General features: G+C 50.3%; 1 protein-coding gene across 1 annotated transcript in view; it reads right to left on the bottom strand.

The window, feature by feature from the left end:
• Positions 1-24,916, bottom strand: part of LOC144177985 (ATP-binding cassette sub-family C member 2-like) — a 603,957-nt gene that overhangs the window by 481,422 nt on the left and 97,619 nt on the right. The window lies entirely within an intron of this gene.

Genomic DNA, 24,916 nt, shown 5'->3' with positions numbered 1-24,916 from the left:
TAAAGGCAAAGTAGTGCTGTTAGAATAAACTCATACGTTGTATTTCCTTTACTGTAATTGGTTAAGCAAATGGAACATTTTTTTGCCATCAGAAATATTTTCCACCGTAGGCTTATGTCATTCTGTTGGTTCCAAGAAAACGAATAGTGCTGTCCATTGCAACCACAAATTCGTAATCATGGGGTTCTTGTAATGGCAGCACAGTCTATAAAACCCGAAAATCCGGCTCACATGCGATAATCCGCATAGGAGAGTGAATGTTTATGTTGTAAGGCTTATATATGCCGTAAACAACATGAAGACTAAAAGAGCTACTCTTGAAAGATTTTGCAGAGATCATTCCGATCATTGTAACAGCAGCGATGCAGATAGGTACTCCGGCCGGAGGCATTGCACGTCCCTATTCCACTTGGCGTCATTGCGCTTCCACGCGGTCTGAGCCATGTTCAACTCAAACGGTACCACAAGGCCGCTGAGTCTATCTAAAAATGCAAGCTAGAAAGGTTTTTACGAGTAAGGCTGGGATAAACTTCCGAAATTTTATCGCAAAGATTTTGGATTTTTTTCAGTGAAATTATTGAACTTTCCGCTGTTCATACTCTTGATGAATACAAATTACAGCTATCCTAACGGGCGTAAATTAATAGTTTGTTTAATTATACCGGGAAGCATGCAAACGTTTTGTTATCTGTAAGCATATATGGAATAATTACACGTCTTTCAAGGTTGACATTTGAACAATTTGTAAAGATATTCGAAGTGGGGGCTCACAAAAACTGTACGATTACGATAACCAATATTTTTGTGCACACTGAACTTTGTTGTCTTTTCTGAAAGCAATGATCCTAAAGTGTGCGCTTTACAGTACACACACACTGCAAATGAAACAAAGCCGTAAATGGAGTTTTTAGCGGGTAATAAGCTACAAATACTCCTTATATGAAACGATATACTCCATACGGTTGGTGTAAATACGTGAATGAACCTCCATGTTACTCCAATCCGAGGAGTCGAAATCTAAGGAGTCGAAAAGAGAATTTAGGCGGATTATCGTCCCCTTCCAACGTGGAGTTCAACCATCTGTATACTTCCACGCGCCCAGAAAACTCCAAAGGAGATGTATACATCCTCTGAGGAGGCATGTTCGTCCTAGGTTTGATATATTTGCACTGATATCAATTTAACCGTCCATTGTTCATGAATAAAACGAGTAAGGAGGGCGTGACGGCGCCATGCAGTTTCAAAACCGACACCGGAAGCTATACCCGGAGCGACCACACGCAGATAGCGAGGCCGTGCTGCTTTATTATGTTTGTTTCCGGGAAAGCCGGTGACCGATCATGCTGCTGGCAACGAAGAGTCGTGATACTCGTCGTTGCTCAGCTCGTCATGATCCAGTTTCGCTTGCACACATGGTCGTGCCAGCGCGCCAATGGGCAGTGACGCCACCGAGCGGCCTTGCCGTAAAACTGCGCAGCCAGCTGTAGGTGGGGTGGCAGGCGGGCGCTGCGAATGTGGCGCCGTTGGACGGTGCGGCAGCGCGAAGCATAACCGGGGCTAACGTAGTACGTGTCATTTTAAAGCAAAGCTTTTTACCACTACCCCCCAAGGGTTCTTTCGCGACCGTTGGTGTCATCTGAAAACGCCCGCAAAGAAATAACGGAATTTACTGGCACCGCCATGAACCGAACCTGGAACTAATAGAGTAGCAAACCGAGAGCCCGTTGTCTTACCGATTTAGCTACAAGCCCACGCGAAGACTGGGAACACAGGTGGTGCACTCACCAGCACATCTTCGGGTTTACCCCTGGCATTCTCGCTGAACGTCACGTGATAGAGTCACGCAATCATGCCGCAGTGCGATCCGCCCACGGCACGTCCAGCAGCTCTGTGCGTGCCTTGCGCGTGTGCTAGGAGTTACAAAAGTTTAAGGAAGCCCACAGCAACGCATGGCATCTCACTTCTAGTATGCCAATGTGCTAAACCCTGTGGCCTCCAGTGTTCACGCGAAAAAAATCACAGCGCTTTGTCGTCCGCTGTCACGCCAAACGGCACACCAAGTAACACATTCAAATACTTCTTGACGCCCCAGCATCAATATCTTGGCCCTACATCTCCAGGCCAACACCAGCAGTGACGTATCCTTGCAGCGCCTCAAACCCAGTATCAATCGAATAATACACATGATCAGGCGAGTTGCCACCAAGAAGAGGGGCCTCAAGGAATGCGATACCTTTCGTTTAAGTCAAGCTTTTGTCCTCTCAAGTATCACTTACGTCAACCCCTGTCTTCTTCTCGGCAAAAAGGACATAATGATGCTTTATATAATGATTAGAAAGGCGGTCGTGCAAGCATTGGTCTTCTCCTGAGCGTGCAACAAAGAATATGCTTAGCCCGGGGCTCCACAACACGGTGGAAGAGCTGATAGCCGCAGAAGAGGCAGCCATCGCCTTGGTTCTCTCTCAACAAGGGGTTCGGAAGGTAGCCACCGATTCCCAACAAGCCTACCGGAATTACCAGTCGGGTTGGATTTCCCGACCGGCACTGCGTCTGCTGAAAACCCACTCCCAAAATGTTTCATTCAGCTATCTGGACACCCGCTCACTGTTCCACGGAGGGCAACGAATACGCCCACCAACAAGCGCGCGCTTGGGCCCCCATGCTATGGAGCTGCACGAGGACAGTCACCCGGTTGTCTCGTTCAGGGACATAACCCATCATTATCGCCTTCAGAGACAGACCCTACCTTCGCCTTACCCTGACCTTTCCAGAGAACAACAGACTACCCTACGGCTCATACAATCCGACGCGCCTTCACTTATTGCACCCGAATCGCTACGACGCTGAATGTAAATTTTGCTCCGAAAATTAACTGAGGCAATGGAAGTAATTGGGCTTGTTGGTCCATACTTGGGCTTGGGCTTCTGGCTTTGGGCTTCATGCGGCAGGTAACACGTGGGAGCATGTCGACGCTGTTGAATACGTCCTCGTAAGGTTTCGCAACTTCGTAAAGCTTCGCAACTTCGTTGCGCCACCGCCGCGACATAACGAAGCTGTTATGCGACAGAACCACTGAGAGTTCCGGCAGCGGCATCTTCGGCGATGAAGTTCGCTTCGAAGCTAGCCTCAGTTCCGGAGACAAGCAAGCGTACGTGTCGTGTTCCCTTTTTTGGTGGTTAAAAAACAGGTTCAGCATGACGTCCCAACTCCCGTCTCTTTTGATTGATTGCAGGGTTTAACGCGGCGACGCTACACGGTCGATGAAGCGCGCCGTAGAGTGGATTATTTTGACCACCTGGGGATCTGTAACGTGCGCCGAAATCTCGAACACACGGGAATTTTTACTTTCTGCCTCCATCAGAAACGCGGCAGGGAATCGAACCCGCGACCTCGTGCTCAGCCACTGAGCAACCGCGGAGGGAATCTCGTCTTTTTTGTCGGTTATTTCATGTTTTCGGTGTCCCGTTTGCACAAGACGGGCATTCCTTCTATTTTCACTGTCGCTGACCAGCGACCGCCTTTCTCGGCCTTTCTTGATAACGCGTCAGCCCAGAAATGTTCTTCCTGCGCTTCAACAATCTGCAAGCCGGTCTTTGCTTACGCGCGTCTTATCACTCCTTGGTCTGCATGCGACAGCGAAATGATTTCTGCGGCCACACTTCTTGCATTTGCGTCCATTCGCCGGGCATCTGCGATTAGCCTTGTGGTGCACCTGCCGCAGCGCCTTATTTCTTTCTTCGAGACTGCATTGGTAGAGAGTTTTAGCTGACCGTTTCTGACGCTCCGCTCCGATAGCAAGCGGGAGCGCCGTTGCGCATGCGTGGCGCGCTAGCGTGCTACCGGAGATACGGGAGCGGGGCCCCGCTCCGCTAATTGGGGCCACCTTAGCGGACCGTCGCGGCAGCTTACGCTACCGAGCGGAATTTTAACATGGCTGACCCCGCGATGCGAGCGCGCTACGGCGAACTTCTTTCTTCACTTGAAACAGGAACGCGCTTCCGAATAGGCAATGGTGCCACACACCTCAAAGATCTTTAGAACGGAAGCAAAAAACGTCGACCGAAGCGCGGGGCTGCTTCTATGCAGCGCAGAGAAAGGCATCCTTGGCTTGGCTATTTCCAAAGTTTATCGGCTTCTTTATTGTCATTTAGAAAAATTATACCATGTCAGCGACTACAATATACAAAAAAAGGTTAAATGAGGCCAAGAAACACGGTATTTTGCTTTGTCTAGGCGACCAAATACAAATTCTTATGCTTTCTTTGGGATGAAGTTTTGGTTTACACGCGCACGCTAAACGACCAGTCACGCGAATCATTCCCCGTCGAGAGAGATACGTTTATCGCTTTGCTAAACGCCTTTCGGCTGCTGACGCTCCGGTTGTGCTCAGCGGGACGCCGGCAGCATAGCGGAGCGTCGAAAACGGTCTGCTAAAACTCTTTGGTATTAGATTTGCCATTCGCGCCTGCTTATATTGCCTCGCCGTTATTTTTGCCATGTTCTTAAGTGTGGCATATTTCGACAGTTTTGGAAAAATTCGCGTTCTCCAAGATAAGCCTTCCTTGAGGATGGTTACCGTTCACGCCAAGAATAACTGCGCTCCGCAGCATGCATTCTTCTATTTCGCCAAATTCACAACTCTTGGCCAATACTCTCAGTTGGGTTAGCCAGTCATTAAAGCTTTATCCGTGACGCTTGTCGCGTATTTTAAAACTATAATCGTGGTACGCTTGGTTTAGTGACGGCTTGCAGGATTCCCCAAATTTCTCTTTTAATGCTGCTATGTCCGCCTTCTTCCTCAAACATAGACGTGTTGTAGGTTTCACGAGCATCCTCCCCAATAACTGTGAGAAAGGTGGCGGCCTCTTTAGGCTGTTGGTTCAAGCAGGCAGCAGCGGTGAACAGCTGAAACTCGTGCTGTCACGTTGTGCAGCTCAGCCGGACGTCCCCGGAGATGTCCAGGGCGGGTGGCAGTAGCGAGGGGACCGGGGCTGCTTGCTTCCCCGGGGTGTCGCGTCGGAGTTCTGCGAAGCGGAGCTGGAAGCAGCCCGGCGTGGCTCCGCTGCCTACCCGCCGTGGTGGCTCAGTGACTAAGGGGCTGCGCTGCTGAGCAAGAGGTCGCGGTTTCCCGGCTGCGGCGGCCGCTTTTCTGATGGAGGCGAAAAGAAGAAACGCCCGTGTGCACGAGCTTTCGGCGCAAGTTACAGACCCCCTGCAGGTGGGCAAAATTAATCCGGAGCCCTACACTACGACGCGGCTCATCGCCTGCGTTGCGTCGGCGCGTTAACACCCCGCAATCAAGTTAAAGCTCCGCTGCTTTCGGCCGCTGCCGCTGTTGCTCTCGGCCGTCGCTGTTATCGGCCGCCACTGCCACCATGTAGAACGCACGAAGGCTCCCCTGGCAATCAGCATTTATTGAGAGAGGCGGGCACTTATATCCACGGCCCGGTAGGGGGCGTATCACAAGATACTGGCACGTGTGCGTGACTGTGCACGGTTACAGTACATACAAATAAATGGGGGCGAATATGTTTGATCGAACAACTTAAAACTCGGTAAATGCCGGGAAATACCACCCCTTGCACGCACCTTAAGCATGCACATGGGTATGCTCCGGGGCGAAGGACTCAAGCATTGCATATTCCACTTCCATCGAAGCATGAGAGGCAGCTTTGACCAGCTCCTTACCTCAAGATCAACGCGCGCTGATTGACAGGGCAAGGAAAGGAGCGGCTGCATCCCTTTCAAAGGTGGACTTCAAGTTCCACCTTTGATCTCTCTAACATCTGCTTGCCCTTTTTTCGAAAACCCCCAATATTACTTCCAGAACGAAGATCTTCTCTCTCTCTCTCTCTCTCTCTATCTCTATCTCTCGCTCTCTCTCCCTCTCTCTCTCTTCATTTTTAAGCCTGTCCTTTGTTCAGCCTTCCTTTCTTCTGCTGCTAGTATTTCTCTCTTCGCTGACCATCAGTGTTCGTAAAGCATAGATCGTAAATATGCAGCAATTTTGTCCCAAAACGCCCCCTGGGTGTTGAGGGTGGCCGAGCGTGCACGCCGAGGGACCGCGCCGGCAGAGCTCACAGCCCTAAGAGACGCACACGTACGATGCTTCGAGCGGGAACACAACCCGCTCTAGCGGGGTGCTTGCTTTATTAGCGCACCTGCAGTGTACTAGCTTGTACACTGATGACGATGGCCAACGTTGCGCCATCTAGGCGAGACCCGACACACTACATCCCCCTTTTGAGTCCCCTTACAAGTTCATCCTTGGCTTACGAATGGTTCGACCGTAACGCAACACACGCCGCGGGGGCTCACGCACCGTCGTGGTGTAACACCAGGTGACGCCGAAGGGTATTGGAAAATATGATCTGGTTGAGAAAAAGACATCGAAGCCACAGCACGGGCAGCGCGGCTCGTGACGTCATCATCTTCATCATTTGAATTACGCTAGCCACGAGAAGGTCGCAAATAAAGCGGTGCTCTTCTAACCGCGTGTGCTTCCTGGTCTTCAACAATTTGGTGCCGTGACCAGGATGGCAGGATTACACAGTTGAAGACCCCTACCGATAAAACAGACCCCTTGAAGATGACGCACCAGCCAAGAACGACGCATTGCCCCAGCACCTGCTAGCGCGGCATCTCCACGTACCGTGTACCATCATGCACCGTATCAAACGGAAGCGTGGTGCTCTGCGTGCCTCAATTACGCGGATCATCAACGAAATGAAGGCCACAATGGAGCTACCCCACTACCGACGGGTGAGTTGGCGGAACAGCTAAATATGCTCAAGTTGAAACAGACTCCTTTAAACGATATTGACAAAAAGATAAAGGGCCACGTCCCCGATGAGGAATTAGACGATTAGTTGGAAGCCATAGAACAGTACCGTGACTCTATCGCACGCAGGATTTTCCGCGCTGAAAGGCATCTTCGAAACGCTTGCCCTTTAACGGCGACTAGTGCAACACAGGCTCCAACATCACACGAAGAACGAGTTCAGGTTAGACTGCCAAAGCTTGCAATCCAGGCTTTTCATAGAGAATTTATTCAGTGGCTTGCATTTTGGGACCAGTTCGAATCGACGATACATGAAAACTCATCGCTAGCCAACGTTGACAAACTGAAGTACCTGCGCAGTTATTTGAAGGGGAAAGCGGAAGGCGTAATCAGCGGATTACCAACAACTAACGAGAGCTACCCCATGGCCATCGAACTGCTGCAGCAGCGTTTTGGAGACACAAGCCTAATAATCAACGATCACCTTAGCAGATTGCTCAACCTCCCGAAAGTGACCTCCTGCGAAGATTTGAGCGGCCTTCAGACACTCACTGAACGTATACACACTAACGTTAGATCACTGAAGAACTTGGGTGTACACACTGAGTCGTACCAAGTCATGCTTAAGACTGCGCTGTTACAGAGCTTACCCTATGAGCTAGTCCTCAAGTTTAACCAGATAACGTTAAAGGAAACACCAGCAGGAGAAACGGGAGACGAAAGGCCCGATAAACCCTCGATGTTACTTGACCTGGTGAACCTAGAAGTTCGCAGTCGGGAAATTACTCCCATGATGACTGCAGCAGCAACGGAAATGCCAATTAAAACGCAGTCACTAGAGCGGCCACTCAACGAAAGCGTTCAAGGTACTGCTTCCACGCTGCCAGTGAGGTTGTCCAGAGATTATAATGAATCTAATGAACACAGCACGAACGACTGTACGGCTAAACTTTCTTTAGAAGAAAAGAAATCCACGTAGAAAAAACTTGTTTTTTACTTTCCCTGCGCGAGGCCCTATCACCGCGCCAAGGAGTGCAAGACTGCAAGAAGACTATCATGTAGAAATTGCAAGAGGCGCCACATCACTCCCTTGTGCGATCCAAACTGGAAGCGCCCATCGCAGGCAAAAATCGCGGCTGTGTCTAGTACGGCGATTGAGTTCATGACTCCCCTGAGGACTTCTTCTCCAGACGGCACACGTATGGGCCAAGGGAACAGCTAGCAAACATCCGGTGAGACTGTTGTTTGACGGAGGTAGTCAGCGTACCTTCATAACGGAAACGCTGTTCAGGAAGTTACGAACAAAGGTACTGGCCGAGGAGCAGATGACGATTTGTGGCTTGGGGAGCTCGTCGTTTCATAGCAAAAAGCACAAAAGAGTACAACTGACTCTCTACAGCCAGTACGACCATCGCAGCTTCCAAATTGAGGCTGTTGAAGTTCCCACCATATGCAACGACCTACCGGGGGTGACGAAACCAAAGAGTCTCTACGAACTTAAAGTCAACGCGATGGCCTTCGCCGACGTCTCCAGCTTCAATATTCACCCAGAACCAGGCATCAGCCTACTTATCGGAACGGGCTGCTATAGGACATTCGTGACAAGGTACATTCATCGCCTTAACGAAACCCTCACTGCTGTGGAAACAGTCTTCGGATGGACAGTGCAAGGAGATGCGACACCAATCTCGCCAGCCATAGATTCAGGAAAAGTGCAAAGCTTTCACGTGACAACGGAAGCCTCCGTATTCGTACTGAAAAATGCCTTTTGGGGAGTTGACCACCTAGGAGTTAAACACACGGGAGAACTCTCCCAAGAAAGAGTTGAAGCCCTAAAAGTGTTCTTCTTTGGTGGGTTTTTTTGGCGCAAGGGCATCTAATGCAAAGAGCGCCATTCCTATAATGAGGTAAAAACGTGGTGATGAAATGAGTGCAAATAGTGCATAAAATTACTTCGGTGTAAAGGGCCGGATCGAAAAGATGAGTGAGGAGTGTGATGAGGCATGGAATGAGCTAACGGTGTATAGGGCCATGGTAAATAGAGCCCTACGGATGAACAAGGTAATGAGGTGGACGAGAATGTTACTTTCTAAAACAAACCTGCTTTAAAAAACCGATATCATCAAGGTATTCTAAAACTCTGCGGAACTCGAACACAGGACAGTCTGATAAAAACATTCCAATGTGCCGTGGCATATTCTTACGGTACATTTCTGGGAAATAGCGTCTCCTTTCTGGTTCCATGGCCCAGCACTCAACCAAAACATGGAGGACTGAAAGGCCCTCGCCACATCTGGCACAGTTTGGCGGCTGGTCACCAGTCAGGAGGTAGGAATGCGTGCCATGTGTGTGTCTATTCGTAGTCTGCATCGCCAGACCTCGAAGGCCCTGTTTTTTTCCCTGGCAGCTGATTGGCCGATTATAGGTTGTACCAAGTGAAGCTTGTTGTTTACTTCTCCGTCCCATTCTTTCTGCCAGAGCTGAAGGAGTATGTGTTTTACTGCTGGTTTAATATCGAGATAAGGTACTTGCGTGATGTCAATACTGGTTCTTTCAGCTGCTCTGGCAGCAGCCTGGTCGGCTTCCTCGTTGCCAGCTATGCCACAATGGCCAAGAACCCAGCACACTATAATTGCTAAATTTAGCTGGTGTGCTTTGTAGAGAGCTTTAAGAAGGGCAATAAATGTGGGATCACCAGGCACTCGTTTCACTTCTGTCCTCGCAGGGCTCAGGCCCCCGCCCACTCAGAATTGCACGTTGGTGTGCAAGGCTACTACGTTACAATTTGAAGGTAGAGTACCAGAAAGGCTCGTCAAACAGAGTAGCCGATGCTCTTTCACGGTTGCCAGTCCATGTGGCAGATTCGGAGCTGACTTTTGAGGAAGAAATTGTTTGCATGGTCCAACCAACTTGCCTGACGAGAGAGCAGTTTGAACAAGCAGTTCTTGCGGACGTCCCGCTTCAGAAGGTGAAGGCGTACGCACAGGGGTCTTGGCCCTCGCATAAGAACTTGCGTGTAGAGCCAAAACCATATTTCGGAGTTCTAGAGGAATTGTCAGCAGTGGGAGAATTGTTGTTGCGGGCAGAGAGGCTCGTCGTTCTTTCATCTTTCATTGTTCATCTGGTAGCAACAGCGCATGAAACCCAGCAGGGTATCGGACGCACCAAAGCCAGACTTAGGGAGCAGTTTTGGTGGCCCCGCATGGACAGTCATGTGGAAGAAGCAGTCCACAATTGTACCATCTGTCAAGCAGCGGATAAATCGGCCAAGACGTCCCCTGCCCCTTTGAAACCTGTGGAGCTACCGGAGAGACCGTGGCAGAAACTGGCGATTGATATCGTTGGTCCCCTGGAGAGGGCGCCTCCAGATTGAAGGTTTGCACTGACGCTCGTGGACTACTTCTCAAAATGGCCTGAAGTGCAGTTGTGCAGAGACGTTTCTACAAGAACCGTGAACGAGTTCCGGCTCAATATCTGAAGGGTATCCTGAAGAGATAGTCTGCGATAATGGGCCCCAGTTCACCTCAAAAGAATTTATCGACTTCCTAAAAGAACGAGCGATCCGCCTTTCGCATTCATCTGTTTATTATCCGCAGGCAAATGGACAGATCGAGCGGTTCAACCGCACATTCAAGACGTACTTCCAACTGGCTTGTCTGGAACAGCGTTCGCTGCGAATTGCTGTACGGGATAATCTCCCCGTTTACAGGTGTACACCTCACGCCACAACAGGAGTGGCCCCTGCGGTACTGCTTCATGGAAGGCTGCCAAGGACAAAGCTTGACATCCTCGGCTTATCGCCCGAGTCGTTTGCGAAGACACCCTATCAGGAACTGGCCAGGCTTCGACAGCGTGTCAAGCACAGGCAACAGTACAGCAAAGCCTACACCGACAGGAGGAGAGCGGCAAAGCCGACAGTGGTGGCGGTTGGAGACATGGTGCGGTTGAAGAAACCATCGGTGTCATTCAAGGGTGACACTTCTTTTTCAAAGCCCAGGGAAGTCGTCGAGCAACGTGGTCCAGCATCCTATCTCCTCGATGACGGCAGAACCTGGAACGCTGCAAAGCTGAGACAGGTGCCTGCTCGTCGCACGAGCAACAATGGCCTCCAGCAACATCCCGTTTGTCGTGACTCGCCCCTTTATCACGACCCCGCCGATGCGAGACTTCTCGCTGCAACATGGCAGCCAGCGTCTGCAGAGGCAAGTGTTCCTGCAGCGCAACCGGTGCCTGCTTCGCCACCCGCCGCGGTGGCTCAGTGGCTAAGGCGTTGCGCTGCTGAGCACGAGGTCGTTGCTTCGATTCCCGACCGCGGCGGCCGCTTTTCTGATGGAGGCGAAAAGCAAAAACGCCGTTGTGTACGAGATTTCGGCGCACGTTAAAGATCCCCAGGTGGTCAAAATTAATCCGGAGCCCTCCACTACGGCGCACCTCATCGCCTGCGTTGCGTCGGCGCGTTAAACCATATAATCAATCAATCAATCGATCCTCCTTCGCCAACGAGGTCAGCCACAGAACAGTGTCTTGCATCAGAAACTGTGCCAGCGTCTGCAGAGGCAAGTGTTCCTGCAGCGCAACCTGTGCCTAGTGCAGTATGTGATCCTGCTTCGCCAACGAGGTCAGCCACAGAACAGTGTCTTGCATCAGAAACTGTGCCAGCGTCTGCAGAGGCAAGTGTACCTGCAGCGCAACCTGTGCCTAGTGCAGTATGTGATCCTGCTTCGCCAACGAGGTCAGCCACAGAACAGTGTCTTGCATCAGAAACTGTGCCAGCGTCTGCAGAGGCAGGTGTTCCTGCAGCGCAACCTGTGCCTAGTGCAGTATGTGATCCTGCTTCGCCAACGAGGTCAGCCACAGAACAGTGTCCTGCATCAGAAACTGTGTCACGGCCGCCCGCGAACACTACAGAACAACTAGTTGTGTCGTGCCCACCCTGCCGTCGTATTCAACCGCACCGAGACAGACGGCCGCCGGCTAGATATGGACACGAACTGTGAATGTGTTCAAGGATTTTCTCAGTGTTGGTGTGCCTATTTTGAGTGTATTCACTGATGTAGTGTTTTGATGTGTATTTGTAATTCGGGTTATACAATTTCTTTCTTGCCGTGTTTTCTCTTGCCATGTTGAAACTAAGCGCGATTAACCTCTACTAACATACTAACAGATTTACGAAAAGTTGAGGGAGGGAAATATGTTGTATCCTATATACATATATTGATGTAGTTTCAGTTTCGGTTTCAGTGTTTGGGTTTGCAACACTGTGTCCTTGTGCGTGTATATATTTTGTATATATACAACGTCTATTTAAGGGCAGAATGCCACACGGGCGCCTGGTGTAAAGGTCACGTCACTCCATCATTACAGTGACGTGCTGGAAGCCATAGGTCTGCGCAAAGTCCCCGAATTCCTTGGCCGCAAACTGTGCCCGCAATGTCTTTACGCAGTAACTTTGGCATACAATGTCGCTCACAAACGCTCTTGATGGCGGTGATTACTGCTGCTGCTGATGTTCTCCCAAGGCTGATGCCCTCTGGGAACCTGGACCTGTAGTCAACAAGAAGAATGTAGTCCCTGTCATTCAGGTGGAAGAGATGGGCCCCAACCTGCTCCCCAAGAAGACTCGGCGTGGCTGAAGCCATCACGGTTTCTGGGCGTTGGACCCGTGTCTCAGCACACTTGGAGCAACTAGAGACACTGTTTTCGATTTGGCGGTTGATGGCAGGCCACCATACTGACTCTCGTGTCACTGCTTCGCAGCGGTTGATCCCTTGATGCCTTTCATGGAGCAGTTCCAGGATGTACCGCTCGAGAGAGGTGGGAACGACGATACGAGTGCTCTTCAGGAGCAAACAGTCACACACACAGCGAGGTCTCACCTGGATTGCCAATACATTTTCAGCTGAAGTAGCAACCGATACTGTCTGGGCCAACCCTTGGTGCAGTACTCCACGAGAAGGTTGCACTCGCCGTCAGATGCTTGGGCTTGGCACAGGTCGTCCAGTCGTGTGGGAGACTAGGCCTGGAATGGAGCGTAAGAGTTCTTGCACAAAGAGTTCCACTTGGTCGGCCTGCTGCGAAGAAGGAGCCTCACCTGGTGCTCGAGAGAGAGTGTCGGCTGTAACCAAGAGTTTGCCAGGTATATAGAGCACCTTATTCTAATAGCTCATAAGCTTCAGACGGAAGCGCTGGATTCGAGGTTGCAAGAGGTCGATTTTCATGTTGCCTAGAAGAGCAACGAAGCCTGATGGTCGGTTTCCAGGATGAAGTCCAGACCATATACATAGTGGTCGAAACTCTGCACAGCCCAGCTAGCTGCCAATGCTTCCTTCGGGAGCTTCCTTCGGTCTTCGGGAGCTGGCATGCGCGTGATGGCTGCCACTTTGTTGGGGCCTGGTGAAATACCGTGGGTACTAAGTACGACTCCTAGAAACTTGACACTGTTGCTGCCGACGGGACATTTGTCACGGTTGAGCGGGATACCTGTCTTGGAGAGCTGATGGAAGACCTGCTGGAGGCGCTGGTCATGCCCTTTACCTGTCTTGCCAAAGACACAGGTGTCGTATATCATGTTCACTACGCCGGTCTGGCCATCCAGTATCTAGGACATTTGCCTCTGGAAATACTCAGGTGTCGATGTAATGCCGAATGGCAGCCGCAGAACACAATAGCGACCACATAGTGTAATCAACATTGTGTACAGCTGTGACTGTGGAGACAGCATGACTTGATCGAAACTTGATTTAGAATCCAGCTTCGAAAAAAACTAGGCATCTCCAAGCAAGCTGAGACATTGTTCCACAGTCGACAGCATGTGGCGTTCGCGAGGAACGCCTTTGTTAGGCTTAGAGAGATCTACACAGCTCCTGTAATCTCCATCATCCTTTGGCACGGCTACCTATCCAGCACACCACTCTGCCGGAGGGTCGACGCGGCGGACCACTCCTTCCGATTCCATCTTGTCCAGTTTTTTATGGGCTCAAAGAGAGATAAAGGAATACGTCCAGGTGCACTTCGTAAGGGCGGCACGCCGGGCTTCAAAACGCATTGTGCAGGCGTCAGGCAATGTTCCCACTAGCTCAAAAAGACCATGGTCTAAAAACAGCTCTCCGCATGACTCCTGTGAGCCTGAGACCTGGTCAAAAAAGAAGGATGAGACCTGGTCAAGCTGGGAAGCCTAGCAAAGGAACCGTTTTGGATGCCAGAAAATACAGTTTCTGCTCCACGTACTTGCCTTTCCACGTGAGTGTGGCTTAGTAGGTACCCCGGACAGCCAGCGCGTGGTTGCCGGGACCGTTGAGCTCGCCGTCTGGAACCTGAAGTTTTTTCGAAACGCCGGAAGATAAACTTGGTACGACGGAACATTCGGCGCCCGAGTCCAGCTTTACCGACAGTGGGGAGGCATTCACGAGTACTTCGATAAACGTGGCGTTGGGGCGGTTCTCGGTCACCGCATGAAGCTCAACGGAGCTTGCTGAAGACCGAGTGTGGTTGGAGCTGCATCTTTTTTTTTTCATTCAGACAGTTTCGAAATGACCTTTCTTGCTGTAGAAATTGCAAGTTGCTTGTTGAGCCGGACATATCTGCATGCTCGTGCGAAGAACGTCCGCAGAAAAAGCACCCTCTCTGGTTGGGCCTGTCCGGTGACCCGGTCTTTTGTTTCGTGTTACGAACGCGTGCTGCGGCGTCAACGCCAAGAGGAGACCTCGCGTGCCCGGCGCTCGTTTTCTGCGACTTCTGGTTGACGGACATGCGTTAGTTCCTCTTGCAAGGTGAGCTTCGGACTTCGGCACAGTTTATCTGAGAGATTGAGGTCGAGTTAACCTACTACAAAGCAGTCGCGGGCGAGCCTTTCCTTGGTTTCTGGCTACCCGTAGTTACAGCGTCTTACCATTGATCGTAGAGCCTTAACATTGTATGCGAGCGAGAGAGAAATCACTTTTATTTACATAAAGGTTTAGGGCGCGGTGGAGATCCGTGTAAAAGACATCGGCAGTTTCGCCCGGCTGTTGAGCACGGCGGTGAAAGCGAGCCGTTTTGTACAGCTCAGTGAGCGATGAAATGGTCGGCAAACGCTTTTAGATGCAAAGCATCTCTTAGTCGAGGCTCCGTCGTCCGGGGTCCGGCGTCCACACCTCTCCTCCTCTCCACAACCGCTGTGATAACGCCGCTCTCTCTCCCCTCCCCCTCTCCACACCACCTGTGCGCGCTGCTCCTCCTCTCCCCTCGGCCTGTCCATTTCAGATAACCAGGTCTGCGCCGCTGCTCCCTTAAGTTGCTGCTTTCTGTCGAGACAACGCTCCGCCGTCCGATGAGCTGACAATGGACGCTGGCGTTCGGCAACGTGACAATGCTTCGAAACGCCAGTGTCGAACAGCGGATTCCTCGCTTCGAGAACGAGAAGCCGCAAAACGTTCCCCATTGCTCGATAAATAAAGAAGAAAGTTAATACACTACTACACGTGTCTTTACTCTAACAACCAATTAACACGCTACTACTCCACGGCTTTGTATCCCCTCAGGGTTCCCACGTAGGAAGATGGTGTAATTTGTTTTGGACAGCGGCAACGTCTTTGAGCTAGGGCATCTCCCAGCGCCCTGGTTGCGAATACGACAAGGGCTCGCAAACCCACACAGTAGAAACGCACCTGAACCTCCGGCGGGGCCTGTGGCGAAAGTGCAGTCCTCATACTGGAGCAGATGACGTCGAAGGGCGGCGGTGGGCGTAGCTGAGTAGCTACGGCGTGGTAGTCATGGCGGAGGCGGTGGTGGTCTCGTGACCGGCGTACTTGGTTGAATTGTTGAACTACGGACGAGCGTCGAAACGATGAGCTAAAGCCACTTCTGACGCCATGTTGAGGGTGGCCGAACGGCAACGCCGAGGGACGGCCCGGCAGAGCCCACAGCCCTGAGAGACGAGCGCACACAATGCTTCCAGCGGGAACACAAGAACCCACTCAAGTGGGGAGCTTTGCTTTATTAGCGCACCTACAGAGTACTAGCTTGCACACTGTTGTTGATGGTCACCGTGGCGCCATCTAGGTGCGACCAGAAACACCACACTGAAAGTCAAAGTAATTTTATCGTGACGTACATCTTTACGCTCGAATGTAGATGTCGATGATGATGATGTTTGGAGTTTAATGGCGCAAGGCCAGCTAAGGGCAAAGAGCGCCAAACAATAGTGATTACATGACAGTGACATGGAAGTAAAAGTAGAACATTTCAGTAAAAATAAACAAAGTACAACACAATTGAATGAAGATGACTGGTGTAAAGGGCCAGGTCGTCAAGATGGATGACAAGAAATGAAATGTAAAAATTTTACGTCGGTAAGAAACAAAAACGCGTTTGATTGAAAACATGGCTTCCTCTCCTAAGAAGTATGACGGGTGTGGTGGAATATGTCGTGTGTGTGGTTGTTGGAAGTATTTGTGTCGTGTTGTGTCAAGTGCCTTACATTGTATGAGGACGTGGGTCACGGATAGGGCCTCTCCACACCTGCTGCACAGAGGTCTTGGAGATCCAGTGAGAAGATGTGAGTGCGTTATTTAGCTAAGGTGACTTCAGTGTATCTATTGCGTGTGTCGGTGGTGTAATGGTCTCAAGTGTGGTTTTATTACGTGTAACTTGTTGTCTGTTCACTCCAGTGTGTTTGCCATGTTTTGCGAAGTTGTTGTCTGATGTCTGGTTTCACGTCCGTGTAGGGTAATGTGGTTATGTCTACTGTATTCAAGAGTGTAGCAGCAGCAGACGTTCGATACGCTGCTTCGTTCCCGGCTATACCACAGTGGCCAGGGACCCAGCAAAGGACCAGTTCAAATTTGTGGACATACACAGACATAATACATTTGATGATAAGATTTACAGCGTGATTTTTTGAAGACTTTGTGGACGACAATGCCCGCACAACACTGAGGGAATCTGTATAAATAATGGATTTTGGCATGTGGCTTTGAAGTGTATATATATATATATATACACTTCATAAAATTACATTGACATAAATACCCCAGAAAGCGGGGGGAGAAATCGCCCCGCCGGTAGCGTAGTGGTTATCGCACCAGACCGGTATTCTGGAGGTCGTGGTTTCGGATTCCACCTAGCGGGCATTTTTTCTCCGCTTTCTTTCTTTCTTTCAAAATTCTTTATCTGTTTCAATGACCTACCAGAACCTCCCCTTTGCTTATCGAGGTTTTCTTGGCTGCCAACCCTTATTTCTGTGTTATTTCTAAGAGCCCCTCATTTCCTATTCTGATTCGCTACATACATAGCGAGGGCCTCTGTTCTGGCAGTCTTGGTGCCATAGGGAGCTTAAAGGGGCACTGACACAAAAATTTTGCATCTTGTTTTTTTTGTTGCGATAAGTAGCTAGTGACCTACTTATAACCTGTAGAAACCTCATTTGCTTCAGCGTGCGACGGTTGTTTAATTAGAGGCATTTTCAATGCGGCCAGTCGCAGTTTAGGTTTCAGCGAGTGCCGCGAAACGATGGATTTTGTGGATTTTGTGTGAACAAAGCTGACCACGTGACCGTCGGAGGGATATCACAGAGCAGAGCCGCCGTAGCACTGTCGAATCCGCATCGACGGCAGTTTCTGCGAATGCCCCCACGTACTGATCTCGTGAGGCGCTTAATTAAAAAGCGACCGTGGATGTGACGCAGGCGCTGCGAGTGCAAATGCTACCGCGGCTAAAGAACGACGCGCGACGCTCGAGACGGTGGGTGGCAAGGCGCGCGCTGGGAGCAGCCGGCCGGTCTGCCTACAGGTCCGCCTACAGATGTGTTCGGCTCAGCACTGCGGCGGATATTCGAGTGCCGCTCTCGTAATCGGTGCAGATGACAATTTTTAATGCAACCCGCCATCGCATCATTAACTCCTTTCTCATGTAAGCCACCATGGTCGGGACTTGGGGACAATTTCGTGCAGCGGTAACAAGCTATCACTCGAGGTACTTGCGCCGGCCTGGGCCACTTCGCGGCCGTGGCCGCCGCCTGCACAGCGACCGTGCGGCTAGATCAGTGAGCTTTTCGCGCCTCCGGCGCGTTTTCGCATCCAATGGTAATAAACAGTAATAGAAACAGAGTGCCTGGAATCGCTGTAGAACTTTGGTCGCGGCCAGCTGCCCGATTAGCTGACGAAATCACGGCGCCTCCGCCGCCAACGATCGGGTCGTTCGTTCTCGAGAGCAGAAGCTCCGCCCTCCGGCCCTCCGATTGGAGCGGCGAGCCAGGCGAGCCGGCAAAAAACGCCGGTAGTGCGGAAGCGGCAAACACAACCTCGTGACGTGTTTGGATGTTGTTTATTTACAATTGCGCGTGGTCCTCTGCTGGCTGCTCGGTTGCGTTTCGCACACTTCAAAATTGATTTTAAATATGTTCTAGGCTGTATTCGCCGCTGATATTTCGCAGATGATGTATATGTGTTCCCACCAATCTATCTCCGAAGTTATCTCGCCTTCAAAATTTTGTGTCAGTGCCTCTTTAAGAGGGTTTAACGCTGGTGGACCACTCTGGACATGTCGTAGACACTCGAGTCACGGCGCGGGGATTAAAAAGAAGGTCCCCTTCATCCCGAGAAGTCAGAGTGGCACTGGCTACCACCCCCAAGCACAGGAAAAAATTACATCGACATAAATACCCCAGAAAGCAGGGGGGGAATTGCCCCGCCGGTAGCGTAGTGGTGATCACACCAGACCGGTATTCTGGAGGTCGTGGGTTCGGATCCCACCTGGCGGGCATTTTTTCTCCGCTTTCTTTCTTTCTTTCAAAATTCTTTATCTGTTTCAATGACCTACCAGAACCTCCCCTTTGCTTTCCGAGGTTTTCTTGGCTGCCAACCCTTATTTCTATATATATATATATATATATATATATATATATATATATATGAAGTATAAAAAGTACGCCATAGGCGTCTGTCGTAAAGATACTTGTATTACTGTTCAGAAATCTAGAGACACTAAGGCCGGGCCCATGCGCCGCGCACGACACAGAGGTGGAAGTTTTAAAGGCATCCGTATAATATTTAGAACACTGATACTTCTGCTGCAAATACAAGAAGTGCTGCAGAATTGCACATGTGGGAGCTCGGTTTTTATCTATATGTGTCAAAGATGTGTCGCATGATACAAGGCGGAGATGCCATTGTGCTATAAAATCGGTTAGAGAACATTGGATTGTATCCTAAAAGGAGACAATAAGCTCTGACGCTACTCCTCTAACTCTGTAAGAGAAGGGCGCAGAGAACGATGGTCGATTTAGCAGGAGTTCAGTCATAAAGGTATCATAAAAACTGATTTAAAAGGATGGTGAGGCATGGATGAAATTTTAAAGGCATAAAAGAGATCTATGTATGCTCGCTGACGTTGTAGGTTCCATTTGTTGCGTTCTACATAGAGGCTTTCAACTGAACTAGTCCGGAAGGCGCCACACGCCAAGTGGAGCCCTAGATGAAGCACAGGGTCCAGCATTTTGACGAATGTTTTAGTGGCTCACCTATAGACAACGCTACCGTAGTCCAATCTCGAACCTATTAGGCTGGTAAAAACACGTAAAAGAAGTTGTTTGTCAGGACCAAAAGAAATGTGCGAGAGCACCTTCAGGATAGTCAGTGTTTTTAAGCATTTATGTTTTAGCTGTGTTATGTGTGGGATGAATGTGAGCTTTTCGTCAAAGATAATACCTAAAAACTTGTGTTCCTTTTTCAAACAAATAGAGACACCATGGAGTTGAATGTCTGGATCCGGCCGGATGCCACGCCTCTTGGAAAACAAAACACAAGTGCATTTTCCTGGATTAAATTTAAAACCGTTGCTATCTGCCCGCCCGCTATCTTGTACACACCAAGCTGGGGCGGTATTCCCGTGTTTTGTCCCTTTTGTGTCCCTTTCAAAAGTGTCCCTTTTGAGCGAGCCCTGATTGGTAAAAGCGAACACCCGGATGTGACGCCATGCAAGCACGGCGGAGCTATGAGCCGTGGCTACTCGGAGCAGACGATTTGGAGCAGACGATTTTTCGTCGCCTTATTGTTGGTTCGCTCGCGGAACAATAAACGCATAAAAGATACTCTGATACGGTTTCAGTTCTTTAAAATGCGTTTGGAAGAACAGTTACGGTATTTGAATCAAAGGTCCACTTCTTAACCGGAAGTACGTCACGATGAAAGGGACGCAAAAGGGACGTTTTCAAAAGGGACAGTTACGAGAATACCGCCCCTGGACTTGGCGCTCGCATATAGAAGAATTACATGATCTGAATGATAGTTGAACGTTGTCTACATAGATTGAACAGGAAATCGATGGCGGCAGTGGTTTCCGAAGAGAATTCATTTTTTCAATAAACAAAGTGCAACTCAAAACTCCACCTTGCGGCACGCCGTTTTCCTGCACATGAACCTTAGAGAGTGCAGTTCTAACTCGCACGCGAAACGTTCTTTCAGACAGGTAACTGGCAAGCTTGTTCATCATGTTACCCGACATGCCAAAGCACTTGAAATCGCTGAGGATGCCGTACCACCAAGCCGTATCGTACGCCATTTCTAGATCAAAGAATACTGTCATACAGTACTGCTTGTGGAGAAAAGCATCTTTGATATATGACTCTAACGCAACGAGTTGGTAGATCGCCCCGCCCTGCCTCGTTGTTAGATCGCCCCGCCCTAAAGCTTGCCTGGCAGCTCTCAAGAAGACCGTTGTACTCTAAGTACACAAGTCTCCTGTTTATCATCTTCTCGAAGAGCTTACACAGGCAGCTTGTCAGGGCAATGGGACGAAAACTGGCGGGAGAGGAAGGGTCCTTCCCTTCCTTTAGGAAAGCCACTACTATGGCCTCCCTCCAAGAGCGTGGAATGTGGCCCAAAAGCCATATTTTATTGTATAGGTGTAAGAGTGTTTCAAGGGTACCTGGGTGTAGGTGCTGCATCATGGTGTATGTAATCTTATCTGCACCTGGAGCTGAAGGTTTGCACATGCTCAGGGCAGCCCTCAACACATAAAGAGTGAATTCAGGGTTGTAAGAAGTTTTTGATTACTCTTTGTCTTGCGAGGGCTTTTTTTCTGTAGATGTTTTGTGTTTCATGAAAGGGTTTGTGTAGTGTGCTGAACTGGATACGTGTTCGAAGCGTTGTGCAAGTGTGTTAACCTGGTCTTCAAGTGGGTCCCCTGTTGTGCTAACCAGGGGCATGCTGCGTGTCTGTTGTCCTTTGAGCTTACGTATACGTGTCCAGACTGTGTGTGTCCCTGTATGAATTAATGGATATCAAGAAGGTGTACCAGCTCTCTCGTTTTGCGTCATGGCGCACACGTTTTCCGAACGCCTTGGCCCGTTTGAACAAAATAAGGTTACCCGACGTGGGGTACCGACGAAGGATACCCCACGCCTTGTTCTGGGCCTCTCGCACCCGCCTACAGTCCTCATTCCACCTCGGCCTCCACTGGTTGCGCCTGGCACCAGAGGCATGGGGAATGGACGTTTCGGCGGCGTCGAGGATGTGCGCCGTGAGGAGTTGAGTGGCTTCATCTGCGTGTAGGTGTCTTATGGCTGTGTAGTGCAGCTTCGATGTCTCTGTAAATGTGTTCCAGTTAGCTCGTGCTTCATTGAACCTATTATGGGAAGATGAACTGCTTGGGCCTTTACCTATATATGCTAGTGAAGTGGAAAGTGGTCACTGCCATATGGGTCAGTGCCCACACCCCACTCAAGACACGGAAAGAGAATTGCCGACCCAATAGCCAAGTGAAGATTTGAGTATGTGATGATTGTGGGGTTTAACGCGCCGACGCAACGCAGGCGATGAGGCGCGCCGTAGTGGAGGGCTCCGGATTAATTTTGACCACCTGGGGTCTTTAACGTGCGCCGAAATCTCGTACACATGGGCGTTTTTGCTTTTCGCCTCCATCAGAAAAGCGGCAGCAAGATTTGAGTATGTATTGTGTCCTATGTTATGGTGCGTAGGCTGCTTCTTGTAGAAAAAGCATGCTCCAGAGGATTTTCGAAACTTCTCTATCAGGCGACATCGGGCGTTCGTGGGCGAAGAGCCCCAAAGAGAATTGTGTGCATTAAGGTTGCCTGTCAGGATGTATGGTTCGGGCAGCTTATCAACTAGCGCCTCGAAGTCAGAGCTCAGAAGTGTAAAATCTGGAGGAATGTATATGGAGCATACCGTTTTCAACCTGCTAAGTATTATTGTTCTAATTGCTACAGCCTCAAGGACACTGTTTTGGGTTACAGGGTGGCATGCTGAGGATTTTCGGGCGATTTTGACCACACCGCCAGAAGAGTGTGTGCAGCCAGCCCTATCCTTTCTGTATCTGTATACCATGTAACAATTCAAGAAATTTGTATGATTTGAATTCAAATGTGCTTCTTCTACACACATTAAGCTTGGCTGACACGCATGCAGGATCTCGTATACATCGTCAAGATTATTAAGAAGGCCTCTGCAGTTCCATTGAACGATATTTTCTCTTCCCATTGTTGCTGCTACTGGAGTGACTATTTATGTAAGGTCTTTCGTGGCTTGCACTTTTGGAGAGGTTTTTTAACCTTCTCGAGAGGTTTAGATGGAGGGACCCGCTCTTTCCGCGGCAAAGCAGACAGGAAATGTCCTACATCTATCTGATCATCAGATTTGGAAGGGGTACCCGGCGGACCGGACCCCCCGGTGGACCGGCCCGCCGAGGACGTCAGGAGCGCCCCGGGTGGCACAGGCCGTGCGGCGGGGGTGGTACTGCTGCGGATGCCCCCGCCTCCATCTCCTCCGTGCCCCCGCATGGGCTTTGGGCCGGGAGAGAGGAAGCAGTGGATGCTGCGGCATCCCCAACGGACGTGGTTGCCACCACAGCCGCTGCTGGCTGAGCGAGCGGTGCAGAGGCGGGTTGGGCTGCTTGGGGCAACCTTGGGGGGTCAGGGGCGGGACCAAGTCCGACTGGCGGTACAGGGTCCCCGCCGAAACGAGACGCCGCTCCGCCCCCCGGCGAGCTGCGTCGGCGTACCTCCCCAGGAGGAAAGAGGCGAACCTCTTTCGGGCCTCCAGGAAGGTGATGTTCTCAGTGACCTCCACATTTATGATCACCTTTCTCCTGCTTAAACTTCTCGCATTTGCGAGAATAGGCGGCATGGGGTTCCTGGCAGTCGGCACAGGTGAGGGTAGATGATAGAGAATTGTCAGATGGATGATCATGCTGGGCGCACTTCGCGCAGGTCAGACGGCCGCGGCAGGAGTTGGTTCCGTGCCAGAACCGCTGGCACTTAAAGCAGCGGCGCGGGTTTGGAATGTAGGGCCGGACATTAAAATGTACAAAACCTGCATTGACGTACTCTGGGAGTGTGGACCGGTCAAAAGTAAGGATAATATGCTTGGTCGAGACTACCTTGTCATCCCTCCACATAGTTATCCGCCTCACAGCTGTCACGCCCTGATTTCTCAGGCCCTCCAGCAGGTCAGCATCTGTCTCATTCATCAGGTCTACTTCGGAGATGACACCTTGAGTACTGTTCAGGCTCCGGTGGGGTGTCACCCTGATTTCAAGATTGCCTATGCGAGTTTGTTCAAGGAGGATCTTGGCGTGCTGTTGCTTGTGTACTTCAAACCATAAGTTCTCCAGTTCTTTGTTTTTTGGCCTTATATTTGTCACCAGTGATGCCCTCCCAAAATTTTGATATCAGGAACACGTACTGTGATGCAAGAGGCTTTTCTTGTTCAGTGGATTCCGACACCAAAAAACGGGGGTAGTTATCAGGCTTTCGAAGACTGAGGGTTGGGAGTGGCGGAAATGAACCATAGGTGCGGCCCCTTTTCAGGGGTCGATCATCTTTGGGGGGGGGGGGAGGGGGGGACTTTACGATTTACCATATGGCATGTAAAAGAAGCAGAGGACGGGGGTACTTTCTTCTCAAACCTTGGCCTCATAGCTTTAGAGGTCCCGGAGCTCCCTGCCTGGTAACAGACAGGGAGCCCATCCACCGGAGCTTGACCTGGGCTCCGACGGCCACCGTTTGAGGGTTCTACCCTTCACCTTAAAACTAATTACCACGGTCGGTTACAGCGGGAGTTTGGGGGCTCGGGGTCCGCGGTGTCGCCAACACCATCACCAAGATTGATCAAGGTGCCCCGTGCGGGGCAAATGTAGATGTCATCTTCAGCGTTTTTCTCATGCGGTTGTGAGAGTGTTCTTAACTGAATGAATGAATGAATTTACTTAGACGGAGACGCATAACGCCTCGTGCGGGGTAAGAGGAGGAGCGTCTCAAGCCGGCATGCAACAAGGTCCTAGACAAACACATCACGCAGCCTTCCGTCTAACCATGACGATGGCTGAACGCAGCTTTTTCGTAAGGGATTTCTTCGTTGTCACCTGAGTTTAGATTTTTATTCGCAGAAGGTTTGGCCCTTCGGTTGGTAAAACTTTGATTTTGACTGGCGCGCCGTTAGGACTTTCGATCGCAGCGGCTTTGACCCTTTGCCTTTGATTTCGCACGAAGACAGCTCCTGTTCAACCATCGTTGTCGCTAGAAGGAGGGGTGCATGATTTTTCTAATTTTGCTGTCCCCGCACCCCTCCCCAAACCCAGACTGCTTTGAATGTGCCGGAAATGGGCATTGACAGCCCAAAAGACTGAGGTTACATGCCGACCACCATGGGCAGCGTTTATGCTTGCACGGTGTCCGTCACAAGGTAAGGTTGCTTGATTGAAGAAGTCATGCCTCGTTGCCCATTTGGAAGAGAGACCTTAGCATTAGAGATACATCATCCTAATCCATCATCCATCAAGATACTTGAAGATTCATCATCCTAATCCATAAGAAAGGACGCATGAAGGACTTGAGAAATTACAGGCCGATCAGCATACTGCCGGTCGGCTACAAGGTACATATTGTCACGTAGCCAAGGACGAAACAGTTGTTTGGAAAAGAAACAAGTTTATTGGAGCGAACTTGTGCTCCCCTAACAACTGAAAAGAATACAGAGGCGGCGAAGCAGTGGTCAACAAAGTGACGTTACGTGCGTCGGAGAGCGTCGCAGAATCGAATGCCCCGGCAACCGCACTGCAGGCTTTTTATCTTTTGGCGCGCGTGGTTCTCGAAACGTCGATTCGCATCGAGAACATAGTAGATCCAAGAAGATTATTCTGGGC

Source organism: Haemaphysalis longicornis, unplaced genomic scaffold, assembly GCF_048455015.1.
Source record: "Haemaphysalis longicornis isolate Haplotype H1 unplaced genomic scaffold, Haemaphysalis longicornis Haplotype H1 scaffold_1, whole genome shotgun sequence".
In the NCBI taxonomy this organism is placed as follows: Eukaryota; Metazoa; Arthropoda; class Arachnida; order Ixodida; family Ixodidae; genus Haemaphysalis; species Haemaphysalis longicornis.
Note: the sequence above shows the minus strand (reverse complement) of the source record. Positions and strands in the feature narration are given on the sequence as shown.